Source organism: Typopeltis vanoorti, chromosome 18 (assembly GCF_054136105.1).
Source record: "Typopeltis vanoorti isolate ZY-2024b chromosome 18, IOZ_Tvanoo_1.0, whole genome shotgun sequence".
Taxonomy (NCBI): domain Eukaryota; kingdom Metazoa; phylum Arthropoda; class Arachnida; order Uropygi; family Thelyphonidae; genus Typopeltis; species Typopeltis vanoorti.
Window position 1 is genome coordinate 107902578 of NC_143566.1, and position 18375 is coordinate 107920952.

At 35.4% G+C, this 18375-nt stretch overlaps 1 protein-coding gene across 1 annotated transcript in view; it reads left to right on the plus strand.

The window, feature by feature from the left end:
• Positions 1-854: 854 nt before the first annotated feature.
• The window catches only part of LOC150097044 (CCAAT/enhancer-binding protein gamma-like), a 65226-nt gene continuing 47705 nt past the window's right edge, over positions 855-18375 (plus strand). Inside the window, exon 1 of the mRNA XM_090407856.1 lies at positions 855-987. The gene's annotated coding sequence lies outside the window, so the exon portion shown is untranslated. The remainder of the gene's footprint in view (positions 988-18375) is intronic.

The following is an 18375-nucleotide window of genomic DNA, read 5'->3' on the forward strand; positions in this document are numbered from 1 at the left end:
AGGGTAACCAATCTGATACCGAGGTGGGAAAACTTTTAGCAACTCCACTTCCATCAAACAGAATTACTTCCCTTTATATATTTTTTACAAATATATATATATTCTTTCGGTATTTATAATAAAATTTCGATACTTTTTAAAAGTACTGAATTATTATTTATTTATTCATAAAAAATCAGCGCTGTTCTGCGTGGGTCCTAATTTTGTGTCATTCTACATAATGCATTTATTTTGTGTCAAAATAACTAATTTTTTTCCCTCTTGATAATATTGTATATTTGCTGTTTTCAATAGTCGTTGAAATGTAAGAATTTATTTTGATAAAAATAAACAAAAATAAAAAAAGTAACTTCAAATTACTTTCCTCGTGCAATGAGAATTATTTAAATAAACAAGTATAGTTCCTTGTCAGAAACTATTCATTCAATTGAAAATGAATTAGACTGATTTAACAACACTGTCTGCAGTCTTTATACATTTGGTAACAGCGAATTATGAAAGTGGTTAATAAACAAAATGTCTATCGTAAAATATGTTTCCTTTAAACATACAAGCTACCGTAAACTGTGGGCGAACTATAATGTCAGAGTGTCATTCTGAAATAGGAAATTGTGTTGCATCATTACTTCTGTATTGTGAAATAGATGTATAAATAGCTTTGACCACGTGAGTTCACTTTCGATCTTCCAAAGTTCTGTACATTGATATAATTGCGAGTGAGTTTTTTTTTTTTTCCCTTTTTCTCCCCTTCCTAAGAGGGTTTTCAAGGCCAACCTGAGGCCACTCAAGGGGACATTTTTATCTGAAGTCAAACGCCCGGACTGTTTCGACCTCAACCCGAGTCAAACAAGTGTTAATGACTCTGAGGTTACGTCACAGCTTCAGCGTGCGAGAAGGCACGTGAAGTCCGCGTCTTCAACAATGGCGGTATGGTGGAGAGACGCATGAACGTCTTGCGTCATTGAAATTGGAGAGAGTTGGCGGGTGGTAAGCTGTTCATTTTATACCAAACAATAGTCTAATTCTCTCGTGATAATAATGTTCAAGATGTCCACTTATTTTGTTTCTATACTAAACACTTTTTACAGCAGGGAAAATCTGTGTAGAAATTTATAGGAACAACACCACCGGCTGTCAAAAGTGCTGAATGTTGACTCGTTTGTGTACTCTCAAGTGAAAATTCGAAATAAACGGATTTTGACATTTATGATATGTACAACGAGAGTTGCATATTTAAGCCCGAATTGCATTCTTCCGATTGCATTCATTATCAAACTGATTTAGTAACTTAAGCAAAACTAATTCCTCAACGAATCTGAACGGCGGTAATATATTTTAAAGACAGCTTTTGTTGTTTTGTTCAACCCCATTTGATTCGCAACAATACACTTTTCTTCTGTGATCCCTATATTATTTTAAATAGTCATTGTTTCTCAGAATTTATTTATAAAGATTAAATATTATTTTAGAATACTGATAATTTCTGGAATGAAAATATTTAGTCAATCATGAATAAATTTTCCACCTTTCGTTGCTTGCTGTCCTAAGTAACATATAATGTTACTTTTATGGATGATACACATGTGCTCGTTACATATTTTAATAAAATCTTTGAGGCAACTTTTTTTTTGCAGTTCTTGATATAATAAAGTAAAGCTGAATGTTAGCTAAATATAAAATCAGGAACGGACCTAGTTGCATAGGAATGTTTACCAATCAGTTTTGTGTACTGATTGATACTGAAAGAATTTTATAAATACGAAAACACGGTATTTAGGTTTAGGAGCATTGGTGTTTCACCATAACTTATTATTATCATCATCATCGATATTTTCAGTTAATTTACTTCTTTTCTACTTGGTTGTGAAACATCATTTTACTATGAAATTTGCTATTGTAAGACAGTAAAAAAATGTATACATTAAAACTAACTTTGCAACATTTATGCCATTATTATTATAGTACATGCCCACAGAGTGTCAGGACTTTTAAGTCCTGACAGAGAAGGCTGCTGCACTCTACTAATCCATCTTGAATGGTTTCTCCATGCTTAGTCTATCTCACAAATGTTTTGTATTTTTGCAAGTGTTCTCTGGCTAGTTCTCCTTTTTTGCAGGAGAAAAAAAAAATCTTCTGCAAAATAGGAAAACTAGTCAGAACACATATGGTTAAAAGACATTGCATTTGCAAGGTATATTAGTGTGGAACTACCCTGTGAGGTCAGTTTCTTTTTTTTTTTATGTGATTCCTTCCTACAAAAGGGTGTAAACCTATAGTACATTAGTATTATAAAAAAAATCTTGATTTGTATTTGTTTTTTTCTATAATCCAGATACCCTGCTCTATAGACAAATATGAAGCTTTAACCTCCTTACTGGCCGAGGTGGATGAAATAGTGAGACAAAATTGCGTTTCTTATTCATGTTTTTCAATGGGTGTTACAGAATCGTATCCAGATTTAGCTGGACATCTATAGATATCATGGCCGGTTGGGGTGTTAAGCCACATTAGACCTCCAGTAAGTAGGGTGGTACTGATACCACACCAGACACTGAAATTCATCTGCTGCAGACATCCATGTCCTGGCAAGATTGCAGCTTGTAAGTTGGAGAGTAGCATGATATTCACTTGGTCGATATTGTGCTGGCCTGGTTGCTTTGCAGAGGTATGTTAGTGTGGAGTGACATATGACGTAGATAAGTGCAGAACAATTTCACAAGGTACATTAGTGTAGGACAACTTCCCCTAGTGAGTCTTATGACTCCATAGAGATGCTGTATAATTATAACTGATACCATAAATATTAAAATTTTATTTCAAGTATATTTACTTTTTTTGTCCTATGTAACAGATAAGCTGGTTTCATAGTAAACTCTCAATAACTTACAAACATTTCTTCTTTTTTGAAGTTTCAAAAAGTTACGGACAGTTTGAAAATAGAGCTTTTTAGTGTGACAGTTGCCTTTGTTTGGCTGTACTTAAAAGGGAAGTTGACTGTACCTCTGAGCTTGTTTATATATACATTGCTCAACAAAATTAACAAAACACTTAGAAAATGTGATGTAACCAGTGTGGTTTGCAATGAAACAGGACGAAATTTGGTAGGATGGTGTAGAATAACATTGAAATGAGAAGACAGTGAGAAACGTTGGGCAGGTATAAGGGATGTTACATAGAGATGCATAAGAATTATCAAAATACGATAACATTGCAGAAGTTGACTTCAAAGCTTCCCATAAGCACCCACCTTATAATTCCACATATATCTTTTCTTTTTGCAATAACCTTTTCTTGTTTCATCACTTCCCAAACAAGTACCTCATGATTACTCTCGCCAATCAGCAGAGCTGTTGATACCTCATTTACATCTCATCTTGTGAGGATATCACCAACTAACACTCTAAAACCTTGAGCTGCTTCTGTCATATGCTGTTTAAGAAAGGCATATCAGAAAAAAACAAAATAAATTGAATATATTTTCACAAAATAGAACTGTGATTTTTTTTTTTCTTCTCCCGTATGGAAATATTCTGCTTCTTCCCTTATTATAGAACAGATGCCGTCTTTATTCCTCCCAGTATATTATTATGAGACTTTAATTATAGGAATGTGTGGGAAGAGTGAATTTTGTTGAATTTCTGAAGGATAACTATCTTAAACAGCATGTGACAGAAGCAGCTCAAGGTTTTAGAGTGTTAGTTGGTGATATCCTCATAAGATGTGAATGTAAATGAGGTATCAACAGTTCTGCTTATTGGTGAGAGTAATCATGAGGTACTTGTTTGGGAAGTGGTGAAACAAGAAAAAGTTATTGCAAAAAGAAAAGATATATGTGGAGTTATAAGGTGGGTGATTATGGGAAGCTCTGAAGTCACACTGTATACTACAATATGTTGGTTTGATGAGCTGTGCATAAAAGACATTGAACAGTGCATGGGAGTTCATAGGGCACTATCTGACTCATGCAATGTTTAACTGCATACTGAGGGTTAAGTGAATAACTTAAGCCTTTGTATGCAGCAAAACTGTTTAACTTGTTAGTGATATCCTTAAGAGGGACCTCCCCTCGATGAATCTTGACAGACTTTATGTTCTTAGGAAGGACCTCCCACGATGAGTCTTTTGACTCCATGGAGGCCTGAATAATAATAATATTTCATGTCAATTGACTGAGGATCATCAGTTATTTGCTGATGATGCAAAGTTAGGGAGAATTATAAGGAACACTGCTGATATTAATTCCCTACACGAAGATTTGAATATATTTTTAGCTTGGACAAATTAGCTAGATGATAGTTTTAATATTAATAAGTGAAGGTGTTGCATTTTGTAGTGCAGAGGTACAAGGCTGTATACTACATTGATGGAACCATACTGCAGGAGGTGGATGAGATATCTGGGAGTGTTGGTTGACATTAAACAAGTTTAGAGGACACGTTGCAAAGACTGTGCATTGTATTGCTGCTATGATAAGAAGTACACTGACATGTAGGGATAAGGAGGTGGTTGTGACACTATAAAAAGCACTGATCAAACCATGCTTGTACTGTTGTGCTCAGATTTGGTCACTAGTTTACATTGTGATGTGGAAACATTTGGGTAGATCCATAGACAGTTGACTAAGACAATATCAGAACTCTGGAATATTGGCTATGGAGAGAGGTTAAAAGAATATAAATTAGAGTTTAGTGGATAGGAGGAAAAGAGTGAAATGATAGAGACATTTAAGTTAGTCAGGGGATTATAAAAGAGTAGAAGGTGATGGGGGGGGGGAAGAACCAGAAGCCATTCCTGGAAATTGTGTAAGAGTGTAGTGAAGGAGTAGATTTTTTACGTGGAGAATTGTGAGTGAATGGAACACATTACCAGCATATGTTGCTAACACAGGGAGTATTATTAAGGATTTTAATGTTCAATATTCATAAATATGTTACAGTTGAATGAACCAGCCATGATGAGTGCTGATAAAAATTATCATCAGAGACCTCCATTAATTCAAGAACCCATCGAGGGAGGCCAATCATCCATGCCAGTTGTCATACTTTCTCGAACTCATTCACACTCAATGACTTGCCACTTCAACAGGAAAATTGTTCTATTCAAGATATATAAAATTATTTATATAAAATCAAAACTGCCTCTGAACTATACTGCATAGCAACAAAAACTATGTTCTTCAGAAAAAGTAGTCACTCATAAATGAAATCAAATCATATACCGTATTTTTTGATAGATAACGTGCGCGTTATCTATACAAAAAAGTCTAAATTCGTTAAAAATGAACATGTGCGGTATACATTTGAAAGGTATGAGAGGTAAATCAAATGTAATTACAAAACTAAGGTAGAAGTATTACTTAATATTTATTGAACATTACACTATTCAAATCCAAAAAATTCTTCATCAGACTCAATATTGAAAGAATCAATTGCATTAAAAATTTCGTTTGGTATTTCTTCAGCTTCATAATCATTGTCACCAGACACCACTGCATTCCTTTGTGCTTGAATGAAACCATTTCTAACACAGTTTTCACAGCAGCCCAACTTTCTACAATCCGTGTAACTATATCTTTATATGACGTTCTTTTAATCTGCCCTGTTTTGTTATATTCTTGTCACCTGGAATGAGGGCCCAATTTGGAATACTTACAATTGTTTTAACTTCTGCTGTCGTGTGTGCCCTACACGAATCCAACACTAACAAAGATTTTGAGTTGAAAAATGCCATTTTTCTCTTTCGCCATACATTCTCCAACCAAAATTTCATAACCTCGAAATTTATCCAACATTTATCATTAGCAGTAACAATAATATCTTTGGAATTACAACCTTATGGAACGGTCTTTCTTTTGAAAATCACCATCAGTGGCAGTTTAGAACCATCTGCAGTTACGCAGAAAACCACAGTCAAGTTAGACTCGTGCCCTGTTGTAGCAAATGAAACCTCTTTTGCTCCCTTCAGATTCACAGTCCTAGAACTAGGTGTCAAAACTTATGGGAACCTCATTCATATTCCCAAAGTGACGAGCATCAACCCCACACAAGTTTTCTCTCAGAAACAAACGAAATTTAGCTACTTTTTGCTTCCCAGTCGCATGGCAAATTTTGTCCGGCACTATTGGAGGAGCGCACACATTGTTTCTCTTCATAAATCCTTTATATTATCATTTTACACAATTTTTTCGATTCCTGCAACACACGGACAGTAGATATTCTCATACCTTTAGCTCTTTCACTAACAACCCAATCAAACAGTTTTTTTTCTATGGTTGGCCACAAGCACCTTCTAAACCTCGTAGCACGTTTCCTCATATGTAAACATTTCAGGACTGTTTCAGCCTTTCACCATTCATGAACACTACTTTCTCCAATACTGAACAATCTACCAGCTTCACAATTCCCTTTTTCCTTTGCTACTTCTACCACTTCAAGCTTGAACTGTGCTGTGTAGGATTTTCTCTGAGAAGTACTTCTGTCTTCCATGGGTAATCAGATCTTATAACAAAATATAAACAAATAATGATTTACTTTATGAAATATTTTAAAACAGGATGTACAAAATAATGTAAAAAATCAACCACTGCTACTAGCAACGTATGTGCTTTTAAAGAATTCCTCTGTACTTCCTAACTCTACCACTATTGCGCATGTGCTTTATCTATACATCAAAAGATGTGATAAAAATGTTGGGGTGCGTGTTATCTATAGAAAAATACGGTAATCATTTATATCTGAATCATCGTTATACCAATATCAGTGTTTCCAAGAACATCACAGGAATTGCAGATGTACTTACTGTCAGGCTTTCGCTCACAAATTCTATCTGCCAGCTCCAGTATCATCATCTTCTGCAGGTTGTCCCACTTAAGTAGGGGTTGCTGTTTTTGGTGAGTCTCCTCCACATCCACCTGCCTTGGGCTGTAACCACATCCAAGTTCTTCATCCTCAAGTCCTCCTCCACCAGCTCCCTCCATCTCTTCTTTGGCTGCCTGCGCTTCCTTCCCCCCCTGCACATCCATCTGCATGACCTTTCTTCCCACATATTCATGCTCCTTCCTCGTCACATGACCAAACCATCTCAACCTTGCCTCCTGTATCTTCGCTCCTAAGTTCATAACTTTCACCGTTCCTCTCGCATAGTCATTTCTCAGATGATCCGTTCTAGTCACAGTATCCCGACTCCTAAAATGGTCATCACTTTGTTTTCTTTAATATAAGATTCATCTAATTTTTTTTTTTTTCAGCAAAAGTATGTTGTGTCTAGTACCTTCTGTGATGAGTCCTTGAACTCCTTCGTGGTATTATCTATTATTATAAATAATAATAAATGCTAATATTACTCAATGTAGATAAAATTTAAACAGTACGTGATCACTTTTAATGCCAAATATTAGTGATATGCATGTTTTTGTTTTGAATCATGGCTGATGATGCAGATAGTATGAGGTTCATGTGTCAGCTATTAATAGCGTATTTTTGATGGAGATGGCAAGATTTTCTTCCAGAAACCTTGCCATCTCCATATGATGATATATAGGCTGTAATGTCCTATACATGTCATATTGAGATGCAGAAACAGTACTAAGCATAAGCAAATTATTATAATGCCTTCTGTCAGCAGCTTATATAGTTTGCCGTGTGATGAAGAAAAAATCTAGAGCTCATTACCGTAATGTTTGAGAAAGGTGGCTCCTTTTCTGCCTAGTCTTTGATGCCACCAGCTAGCATGACTAGCAAAAATATTTTTGCTAGTCATGCTAGGGAATGAATAAGGAATGAATAGAGATCTTGAAGAAAATCATTAAGGAGTGTAGTTAGCAGTCCTCTCTTTGGTAATAAGCAATTTCACTATACTTCTTGAATAGCTGGTTGCATCTTAGTCTATTGATATAGCACAATGATTAATGCATTTATATACACTTTACTAATGTTGTTACACCTGATATCTTAGGAATATAGTATTCTCAGCCATCATGGTGTAACATGAAGAATAAATATCATAAATTAAAACCCCTGCATAAAAAAAATGAATTATTTAATGGAATATTTCTTGCATCCAGTAAAATGTATAAAACGTAAGGGTTGTTGTTAAAGTAGCTGATAAAGGAAGGAATGTATTAATATTGTAATATGACTTAAAATAAGGAATTCTAACTAAATAAGTAGCTAATAAAGGAAAGTATAGATTAATATTGTAATACGATTAAAAATGACAGAGTTAAGTAAATAAATAGAAATGGGCGAGTCATAAAATAGGTTATGTGAGAGATTAAGTTATTAAGTAGAATTCATAGAAAAAGTTTGAAAGGGGATTAAGTCAGGCCAGCACAAGAAAAGCAAAGCTATCGCTTAGGGCCGATCCCCGGATTGAAACATTGAGAACGGGGTTGCCGATCAAATGACGTTTGGCGGGAAAACGCCACCCTAATTGGTCGATGATTAAAAAACAAGTAGAAGGAGGAGAAAGGAAGTAAGAAAAGATGCCGTTAGGGGAGCAGCTATAAAAGGGTTGGTAACCCCCCAGAGAACACACTTTTTTGGATAGTCGCTTTTGGCCTTGGAGTTTGGTTTTGGTTCCGGTGGAGTTCACGGGGTTTTCCTGAGTGGCAACAGGGGTGATATCTCCTCGTCACAACACGGAAACGAAAGTGAGCGGGATTTCGATTCCCGTTTTCCCGAGTAGGAAGCAAAGGAAAAATTGCCATAGAGTCCTAGAAAAGGAGGGATCTTCTTCGTTTCGACGCTAATGATAACTACGCAAAGCAGAAAGCTGTAAAGAGATCGATGTCCTCGTTGCTGATAGTAGAGCAAATATATGCGTGTTAAAGTATTTCAGAGTTATGAGAAGTTATACCAGAGGTTCGTTTGGAAAAGAATAAAGGCCCATACGAAGAGCTCAAGAAAGGTACTGTAAATCATAACCTATGTTAGCTAGAAATTTGTCTGTGAAAAGTATCGTGATTCCAATACAGAACTGTTGAAGTTATACTAGGACTTTAGTATATGATAGAATGTGTTATGTGTAGATTGACTAGTGTTAAAGATTTGTGAATGATTAAGAGTCCTAAGGTATTTTTGCATGTCTATTATATTGCACAAGATATTTAAATGACATAATTGTGTGTTAGTGCATATAACGGAATAGTGTGAATTAAGTAATTACGTATCCTAAGAATTGAATGCCTAATGTAATGTATAAAATAATTGAAATGTCACAAGTATGTGTTAGCAGTGAGTGATTTGTTAATCTACTTCAGTATGAATAATCAGATAGTGTGAATTGATCTAATTTGTTCACATCAGGTGAATTTATGAATTAATGTGTATGGCGGCATAATCACAAATAGCCATATTGCTTGTATTGATTTAATGTTAGTCTATAAGTATTTTAGTTTGGTATTTGAATTGTACCATGTTTAGAAACTTAATAAACCTTTTGTTCAATGATAAAAGAGTTGTCTGATGTTGCTAATCCACTGCTTAAAATCATCGTACCTAATCACGCGGGAAATTTAATGTTGAGGAAAGAGATTAAGAGTCACGACTGCAATAATATTTAAATACTAAGAGATATTTTCGAGATTGACTTTCTCCCTATTTATGACAACATAAATGGTGCAGTTGATAACCACTTGAAAATATTGTACTTAGTCACGCGGAAAATTTAAGTTGAGAATCGAGTTAAGTGTCACGACTGCAATAGTTACACTTTCAGATATATTTGAGTTCTTTCTCCTTGTTTATGTATGTAATATCCTAAACTAAATATCCTAAAAGGTGCAGTATAAATACAAATATTAGGGGTACTACGGGGAGCAATAACTTAGATATTAGTATAAGTTTTGGTAAAATCTCGGGCATAGAAGTTAGAAGAATATAGATAAAAGGAATTTGTAAGATTAGAGTAGAAATCGTAAATTGGGACACAACAATGTATAATATTTCAGTAAACAAATTTATTATTATTCCTGACATCTCCAAGGAGTCCAAAGACTCATCGGACCAGTTTAGGCTGGTTTTCTACAATGTATCTGCACTACAGGACTCCAGGTGATTGTCTGTTTGCCATTTAAGAAATTTAACAGTATTTCAGTATCTAACTGGTTTTTTTATGCATCACTGATATCAAGTTTAAATTCTGTAGAATTAGGCATGTGATGCAACTTTCATTTAGAAGTAAGTTGCTGCTCTTGAATTCAGATAACAGTTCCTTTCTCCTAGAAATTTGATATTTCTTCTCTTCCTAGCCATTGGAAATAAAGGAAGATACTAGAAGGCAGAAACAGGCAAGTGGGGTATGGTGATTTACAGTGATTCTGTGATTAGGGTGATGCTGGATGAATGCCTGTTTGGTGGAAGCAAAGATTCAAGGCTCTATGTCAACAAGTAAAACAAGTGGGTGATGTGATCATCATCATTGGAATGATTGACCTGAAAAGGAGATAAGTTTGATATGCAAGAAGACATGAGTTAATTAGGTGAGAAAGAGGAGCAAAAAAAGTCAAAATTACAAGTCTTGTCATAGTATGACAAGGGTAAGCTGAGGTGAAGAACTATGATTGCAAATCATTGTGAGTGGACTGAGGGCATATGAAAAAAATAGTGTGCAACATGTTAATGTTTGGGGTGATTTTGATGGTCAGAAGGATCTGTACTTGCAAGAAGGATTGTATTTGAGGTTTGGGTGTTTAGGTGCTTGGAGAAATTATGCAGTGAAAGATTGAATATGAATATACAGGGAAATTAGACATGTCTAGGTGGTTGCATGAAAGTATGAATGTATTAAATTATTATTATTTATGGGTATCTCCATGGAGTCAGAAGACTCATCGTGGGAGACCCAAGCTATCAAAACAATATCTATCATACCTCTTTTTGAACTCATTTACAGACAAAGCACTCACAACTGAGTCAGGCAATGCATTCCATTCATTCACCACTCTCCAAGCAAAAAATCTAGTTCTCACACCCTTGTTAACCACACTTTTCTTTAATTTCCAGGGATGACTTCTTGTTCTTCCATCACTATCACACAGCTGAAATAACCTTTAAGTAATTTAAATGTTTCTATCATATCTCTTCTTCTCCACCTATCAACCAACCTCTGGAATCCACAAGCTCTCAATCTATCAATGTAGGAGCATTTTTTACACCACTCACCAACTTAGTCACTCTCCTCTGAGTGCTCTCCACCTATTCCTCATCTCCAAGGAATCCAGGTGACCAGACTTGAGCACAGTAATCCAAATGTGGAACTATCAATGCCTTATAAAGAGGAATAATAACCTCTTTATCTCTGGATGTTAGTGTTCTTCAATAACCAAGTAATCCTATGTGCAATCTTTGGACACCTTAGCAATGTGTACTCTGAACTTCAATTCCATTTCCACTAATAACCCCAAGTCCCTAGCCTCATCAATCTCTTGGAGTACCATTCCATCAATGTGGTAGACAACTGGAAATCTTTTAACCCCAAAATGCATAACTTTTCACTTTTCCAGATTGAACTGACATCTATTACCTTTTGTCCATTTTGCCAGCTTATTTAAATCATCCTGCAAATTCTCAACATCGGCTTGATTTCTTATTCGCTTCCCAACTTTGCATCATCAGCAAACAACTGAACATCTCCCTTCAAGTCATTTCCTATATCATTTATATACAATTTAAACAAAATGTCCCAAGCACAGAGCCCTGAGGCACACCACCTGTCATCTGCTTCATCCTGGACTTTGCTCCTCCATACACTACTTTCTGGTATCTCTTCATAAGCCAATCTCTTATCCATAACACCAGTTTAGTATCCATCCCCATTTGTTCTAATTTGTGCACCAGCATTCCATGGGGTATCCTGTCAAAAGCCTTTGCAAAATCCAGAAGATCACTGTGTAGTCATTCCCCTTGTCCAACTCAGATGTCACTCTATTATAAAAAGTTAATAAATTGCTAAGGCAGAACCAATCTTTAACAAAACCAGATGTCCCCTCTCAGCAACTCTTTTTAATATCTACTTAAATGAAATAATAATAAAATGGAGTAAAAATTTACATCAAGGAATTAAACTTTCACCTACAGTTAACTTAAACACTCTCCTCTTTGCAGACGACCAAATAATAATTACAAATTTTGAAGATAACTTACAGAAAGCTATTTTAAATCTAAATGAGATATCCAAAGATTATGGTATGATAATATCAATGGAAAAATCAAAAACTATGGCCTTTAAAGGACAAGATCCAGCAAGAACTAAAATAGTATTAGATAACAAGATCTTAGAACAGGTGAATTCATTTAACTACCTAGGATGTATGATCACTTATGAAAATGAAAAAGATATAAACATAAAAATTGCAAAATATTTAAAAATAACAGGAGTAATTAACTCTATATTTAAACCAAACCTAGTTCAAAAACAAACCAGGCTAAAAGTATACAATACATTAGCCCTACCGGTCTTAATGTATGGAAGCGAAATCTGAACAATAAAACAAAAAGACAAACAAAGATTAACAACAGCAGAAATGAAGTTTATGAGAAAAACTGCAAAGTATACCCTATTTGATCACAAAAGAAACGAAGATATTATGAAAGAATTAAACCAAGAACTAGTAATTGAAAAAATTAAAAAATATAAACATAGATGGATGGAACACGTTCAAAGAATGAAAACAGAAAGATTACCAAAACAAGCCTTAAAGTACAAGCCATTAGGAAAAAGAAAACCAGGACGTCCTCTTAAACGATTCAACGATGACTTCTAAGGCCGGAACAGGCCATACTAGGCCTAAATCCTTAATACGTATGATGATGATGATGTTGGCCCTTATAGAGTATCATATTCTGATCCACCCAATCCTGAATTCTGACCTTAACCAACTTTTCCAGTACTTTTACCACCACTCCTGAGATGGTAATTGGTCTGTAATTTACAACTGCAGTCTTATAACTTCCTTTATGCAAAGGAACTATTTTGCCTTCCTTCCACTCCCTAGGGACCATACCAGATGTAATAATGAGTGTAAGGATATATAGAGTGAAGAAGGGAGAGTGAGAAAGAAAAGTGGATGAAACTGTAGAAATATAGCGAGGGATTTGATATGACATCCAGCTTCCTGTTTGAACTAGTCATGTTTTAATATTTACCAGAATATTCATCAGTCTGCTGGTTTGCTATCATACATTGCCAGAAGCATCAGGAATAAAGGTGAGAAATTCTTAGCAGATATTATGGGTTTCTAATATTATATTATATTATTATAAAATATTAGGGATTTCTTAAAAATGATGGGACTCAGTAGTAGTATAAAGAACAAACAAGGATTTGTGAGTAAGGCAATATAGAATTATGAAAGAAGTTAACTCAAGAGACCAAGGAAAGTCCAAGGGAATTTTGTTATGTAGCAAGTAAAAAAAAAAAAGAGAAGGCATGGAAGAATAACTTTAGTGAATCTTGAAGGCAGAAAGTGTCAGATGCACTAGAAGTAGCTCATTTGTTAAGTGCTTAATTTAGTAGGCATACTTTCCAGTCAGATTCATTTGGTTCTTCCTCAGCATCCAGATAGCTAATGGATCTGCCTGGAAAGTATATCTTACTAAAGTGAACATTTAACAACTCAGCTGTTATTTTCATTTGACCTCCAGCTATTATTATTATTATTACTGACCTCCATGAAGTAAAAGGACTTATTGCAGGAGGTCCATGCTCTCTCTCATTCAAAAAGATCGAACCATGACCTTAAACCCATTCAGTTTCAGCACTCCATATTCGTGAGAGCATAATCTGTTCTCCAACCAACAGACTGTAGGTTTGAATCCTGTTGTTGATATGAATATTTGTGATTGTCTTTAAGTAGGAGATGAATTTCATCACCTGTTGTGAGACTACTGCATTTGCTTATTGGAGACCAATAAGCAAATGCAGTAGTTGCTTGAAAATTCCATGTTTGGTCTCTAGAGCAGGGTTTCCAGACTATATAAAAATAAATAAAATAAATCCTTAGCCTGTCCATGGTATGAATGTACTATAGGTTTACAGATAAACCTTTCGTGAATGGGAGCCATAAAAAAATAACTCTGGCAATGCATTCCACTCACCAGTCACTCTCCATGCAAAGAACATTCTTATAATGTTCTTTGCATGGAGAGTGACTAGTGAGTGGAATGCATTCCAGGAATGGCTTCTAGTTCTACTTTTGCCTCTCTTTACTTTATGAAAAATCTCCACATTAATATGGTAACAGTTCCTCATCAGATTGCATTTTTCAATCATATCCCTCTTCTATTCACAGGGATCTGTAAGTTGCATGGCCTCAATCTGTCCTTTTATCTGACATTCCCAAAGATCTGTCACTGACTTAGTAAACCTGCTCTGGATCCTCTTCTATTTATCCTCATTCCCTTGAAAACCAGGTGACTAGATCTGCATACAGTAATCCTTATGTGACCTGATCAAAGTTGTGTAGAAGCGAACCATAACCTGTTTCCTTCTACATGTCAATTTCTTTCTTCATTTTCGAAATTATGGATTTTACAACCGTGTTTTAACTATTTTTATTATCTCGACGTTTTGATCTTCATATCAAGATCATCGTCTGGAGCATACACAAATATACAAGACAAGCTGAGTTGCATTACAAACCATAAGCTAGAGAAACAATGAGAAACTGCTGGTCTCGGACAATAACACATACCAATTAGTTAACTACAACCCAACCAATAGAGTAAAAAATAAAACAGAGAAACTACTTAAGTCAATTACCACATGGCCTGAAGATACAGTCAAAAAACTTTTTCCACACTACGCTCGTTCCCCAAGAATTTACAGACTACAGAAAATTCACAAAGAAAACACACCGCTAAGGCTATAGTTGAAGGGATAGATAGCCCGACTTATCACTTAGCCAAAAAATTAGGGGGAATGACCTACCAAGGAGTTGGTAGGTCATTCCCCTCCTATATCAAAAACACACAACACTTCATAAACATCATCAAAGACATTACATTAGAAAAAGATGATTTATTAGTCAATTTTGACATCTCTGCCCTCTTTACGAATGTCTCAATCAATGACACAATCCTTCTTTTACAGAACAAATTCCCTTCAGATATCATGGCGCTCTTTGTGCATGCATTACGTTCTGGTTATTTTGTATGGCAAAATGCTTTCTACCTACAAAAAGAAGGCACAGCCATGGGCTCGCTATTATACCCCCATATTGCTAACTTTTACATGGAACATTTTGAGCAACTTGCTTTGACGATGACAATGTTTTCACGATCTGGTCCCATGGTTGCCAGACACTAGACACATTCTTTAGCCACCTAAACAACACAAATGCATACAGTTCACAATTGAGATTGAAAAACAGAACACACTTCCGTTTCTAGATACACGTCTTCCTTCTGGCAATCTTTCCTTCACGGTTTACCGAAAACCGACACATACTGGCCAATATATACACAAACTTCTACCACCACCCAACACAAAAACTAGGTATCATCAATACTATAAAAAAAACAGGGCTCTGAAAATCTGCTCCAGTGAACAGGCACTGAAAGACAAAAAAAGTGATCAGCAATACTTTCGAAAAAAATGGGTACAGCCAAAACACCATTAACAAAATTCTCTACAAGACCTGAATAAAAAACAAAGACAAACCAGACTACAGCAAAACTATAACCATTCCCTACATTAAAGGGACATCAGAGAAAATAAACAGAGTACTACAAAAATACAACCTCAAAGCCGCCTTTAAACCCCCTGCAAAATTAAAAAGCTTGCTCAACTCATCCAAAGACCTGCTCCCCTCGCTGGCCCACCTTGGAGTATACCGTATTCATTGCACCTGTAACATACCATATATAGAAGAAACAGGATGCACAATTCCTCTCAGACAAAAGGAACATAAACGACGCATTAAATATGATAATTATGGTGAAGCTGGTCTTTCTGATCATGCCCTGTGAACACCTTATATAAAATTGACTGGAAAAGCACTAGTTGTCTACATCACACCAAAACATGGTATGAACAAAAATTTAAGGAAACCTGTGAGATCATTATCAACCACCGCAATCTGAACAATAATGAAGGTCTAAAAATCCCATACATATGGAAGGTGGCATATATTCGACCCAAGGAACCTTCCTCTCTAAGAACAACTATAAATAGGACTGTAGTAAATCCAGGATCCTAAATCAAAAACAACAATTGTAATACTAAAAGTAGGACATCATTGTTACTGAAAGAAAACTATCTATAAGGATAAAATGTTTATTCATGTTATCTCAAATTTAATCTAGCTTGATGTAATTTAGAAATAATTTTTTTTTTTTTCACTAGAGGTCATGTCAGTAGAATAACATGTGATCAAATCATTGTTTCTCTAGCTTACGGTTTGTAATGTAACTCAGCTTGTCTTGTATATTTGTGTATGCTCCAGATGATGATCTTGATATGAAGATTGAAACGTTAGGATAATAAAAAGAGTTAGTTCTAAGACGGTTGTAAAATCCATAATTTCGAAAATGAATGCTGATCACCATGTAACACTAAAAGAAAGGATCAATTTCTTTCTCATTATTGCCATAATTGGTTGTGATGTTTTTACAATTTTAGCAATGTGACTCCTAAGCTTTAAGTGTTTATTCTCAGATCTCTCATCTCTTCCACTTCCTTCAAAATTTCCCCATTAATTGTATGAATTTTTTTAATTGCATATTCTACATCCCAACTTTGCATACTAAATTTCAAGACACTTTGCAGCATTAAAATTCCAACTGTGCTCACTTGCACACTCATAGTCTATTAAGATCCTCTTGCAAGGCCACAACATCTGCTCTACTTCTCATAGTTCTTCCCAACTTTGCATCATTTGGCAAACAGCTGTCCAGCCACTCCCCAATGTCATTAACACATAAGTTAAATAATAATGTTCCCAAAACAGATTCCTGTAGCACTCCACTAGTTACCATACACATCCTGCTGACACCTATCTGACAGCCAGTCAGATGTCTATTTCAAATGTCTTTGAAAAATCCAAGTACATAACTATATATGCATCTCTTTAGTCCAGTGAATTTATCACCTTGTAATATGTAAGCAGATTGCTAAAACATGACCTCTCCCTAACAAACCCAAGCTGACAATCATAAAAGAATACTGCCATTATCAACTCTTTTTTGAATCATAGTCTTTACCAACTTCTCTAACACCTTAACAACAACAACTGCAGGTGCACACACACATTCTCCTATAATTTATAGTCTCAGTCTTATTCACCCTTGTGAAATGGAAAAAATTTTCCCACCTTCTGTTCTTTGGGATTCTCCCTGTCAAAGATGTTCCCTAGAACATTCCTTCAAGATATGCAGCTATATATTGTCAAGTCTTACTTCTTTGTTAAAATCAAGTTTACTTTATTCCTCATATACCTCCTGTTCAATTCATATCAGATCTTCCTCCATCGTACCCTCTACACTCCAGCTATTCATGACATTGCCTTCACAAGGATGAAATACATGGATAAACTGCTCATTTACTACTTCAACTATATCCTTTGCATTGGTTATGAATCTGCCCAGTCATCAACTAACATCCTCCTCCCCAAGTTTTTTTTTTTTTTTCTATTTGCCACATCTCAAAAGACCTCACTAGAATTTTTCTTATCTTGATTGACTAATTTCTTCTCATACTATAATTTTACTGTCTTTACAAATTGAGTCACCTTTGTGACATGCTCTTTGTGCATCTGGTAGTTTACTATATCCAGAGTAGGATTGGATGGGATAATGGCATGGGTGTTGAAGGATCATGCAAGAGGGATAGGTATTCAAAATGGACTTATGATGTGGATAGGAGAGTAGCTACCTGATAGTTGTCATAAAGAGATGTGTAGAGGTACTGACCAGAAGGAAGAGTATGATCTTTGGTACATCACTGGTCACCCCTCAGCATTAACTACATGAAAAGATTATCTGCTGTGTGATCAATTTTTCCTCATGATACAGTTTAATGGAATAATTACAACATAAGAGAAATAATTAAACCTGCTGTTTAATTATTTCTTGTGCTATAATTATTCCATTAAACTGTATCATGAGTGTAAACTGGGACCTAAGCCTAAATACTAGTTTAGTTCAGTTTTTCAGTAAAAGGTTTGAAGTTTGGAATAAAAGGATGAGATACTGTATATTCAGTTTGGGGATGATTGAAGCAGATGGGGTGATAAGGGGTCTAGCAATAACAGTACACCTGAAATTGAGGGGACTGATTTTTGATAATTATAAGACCAAAACAGATTATGGCAATGACCAACAGGACATTGACATCTAGAAATCAAGAGGTTATAGTTCCACTGTACAATGAATCGAC